The sequence below is a fragment of the Engraulis encrasicolus genome, unplaced genomic scaffold (genome assembly GCF_034702125.1).
Source record: "Engraulis encrasicolus isolate BLACKSEA-1 unplaced genomic scaffold, IST_EnEncr_1.0 scaffold_484_np1212, whole genome shotgun sequence".
Taxonomy (NCBI): domain Eukaryota; kingdom Metazoa; phylum Chordata; class Actinopteri; order Clupeiformes; family Engraulidae; genus Engraulis; species Engraulis encrasicolus.
This window is the reverse complement of record NW_026945791.1, coordinates 12,938-15,000: the sequence shown is the minus strand read 5'-3', so window position 1 is coordinate 15,000 and position 2,063 is coordinate 12,938. Positions and strand designations below refer to the sequence as shown.

Sequence of the window (2,063 nt, the reverse complement as noted above, 5' to 3'; positions counted from 1 at the left end):
GTATGGGAGGCACAGCAAGATACTAATACAGCTGAACTAAAGGTCCAGCAAGATACTAATTAGGGATGTACAGGATCCAAGATCCGGTTCCGGATCCGGCAGGATAATAGAGTTTTTCAGACGATCTGGATCCGGTTCCAGGATCCAGGATCCGGTAGCCGAGGCTTTTCAGTCAAAATAGTTTGAGCCAACGTGATAAAAAGGGCCCACGTGTGTGAGTAGGCTATGTGTTTCAACCCTTTCGTATGATCCGGTATCCGGTTCCGGATCCGGCAGGATCTTAAGCGGTGGATCCGGTATCCGGCAGGATCCTAAAAATCAGGATCCGGTGCATCTCTAATACTAATACAGCTGAACTAAAGGTCCTGGGGTCCGTATCTCAGTAGCAACGTCCTTCGTAAGAGCGACTCAACTCTCTCTCGACAGCGACGCTCACAACTAAATCCAATGGAATGGTAAGACGGTCTTAAGACGGTTAGCAACGACAAGAATCGAGAAACGGACCCCAGACCAATAGCTCAGCGCTACCAATACTGTATGAGGCTGCAGCAGGGAGGTTTACTAATGTTCTACCAATACTGTATGAAACATTAAATTCTGGAAATAATCTAGAAAATGACACCACACTTAACCGCTAGTTACCCATTGGGGGGAATAAAGTACGGTGCCAATCACTCTGTCTGTTGGATTATTATTATAAACTAACATGAGCTGTGTGACTGTGTGACTGACAGTGTTGCAATAAACAAACCATATTCATCATAAATGGCTTTCAGCATTGCATCTTATTTCAAGTGCAGAGGGCTTCGTCTGTGTAGTCTTATTACAGTTTTGTCAAAATGTATACTGTTGTAATAACAATACTTGAAACACATTAGAAAGATATGCATTATGGAAAATAAAACGTGAATTGATAAAATGTATTAAATCTTTTTTTGTTTCAATGCATTATAACACTTTACGTGAATGTGCACTGATGCAGATAGATAGATAGATAGATAGATAGATAGATAGATAGATAGATAGATAGATAGATAGATAGATAGATAGGTAGATAGATAGATAGATAGATAGATAGATAGATAGATAGATAGATAGATAGATAGATAGATAGATAGATAGATAGATCAGGTCAGGATGAGTCAGAGCAATGAGAGATGCACCCTCTTACCTGGTTATTCCCAACACTGCACTACTAGATGCCACCACTAGATGGTAATGTTGCCTCACGTCTGGGTCACTAAGCTGAAGCTTCCTCTTCCATTTTATTGAACATAAGTATTTTTTTAATGACACTTGTAACTCCCCATCTGAATGAGAATGAATCCATTGCAATTATGTGAACCGATCAGATGGTGAAGAAGAGAGTTTAGAGGAAAAGAGGGATGTGTAGAAGAGAGGGATGTGAAGAAGAGAGGGATGTGTAGAGGAGAGTTTAGGGGGAAGAGAGGAATTTGTAGAAGAGAGTTTAGAGGAAAAGGGAGATTTTTTGAGGAAGAGATGGATTTGTAGGTCTATACTGTTGATGTGGCTATAATGAACTTGAACTTGAAGAAGAGAGAGATTTGTAAGTCTTGTAGTCACGCCAGCCTCAAAGGCAGATGTCTTGTACAGCCATTGACATGTGTTTCATCACCTATTGGTCTTTTGCAATCTCAAAGAAGGTATTCCATTAATATGAAGAAGAGATCACATTTGTTGATCTAATGGTGGACACTTGCTGTAGAAGCAGACACATCCCAACAGTCTGGTAGGCCTACTACTGAATACAAATAAAGAGAACAGGACAGCACTCCAAGTCTTGTATTTTAATGCCCGTCAGACGCTTCGGGACTTCAGTGTCGGACCCGGTTCTCTTTATTTCATATATTCTTAAGGAATGAGCACCCAGTTTTTTTTTACTTTGGTTGAGTTGAACGTGTTACGCCCCTTATTATTTTGACTACTGCATACAAAGCTGACTGAATTGGAGGCGTTCTGGGTAGAATAATTGCCAACAATTCAGTATCACCAGACTGTACACATTGGATGTTATTTTTCCCAGTCCTCTTTTTTCACCATCA

At 40.5% G+C, this 2,063-nt stretch overlaps 1 protein-coding gene across 1 annotated transcript in view; it reads left to right on the top strand.

Annotated features, from left to right (window-relative positions):
* LOC134444253 (hydroxyacid-oxoacid transhydrogenase, mitochondrial-like) overlaps nt 1-799 on the top strand; it is a gene marked incomplete at its 5' end in the record, with an annotated part of 18,189 nt that extends 17,390 nt beyond the window's left edge. Inside the window, one exon of the mRNA XM_063193610.1 lies at nt 363-799. The remainder of the gene's footprint in view (nt 1-362) is intronic.
* Nucleotides 800-2,063: the final 1,264 nt, after the last annotated feature.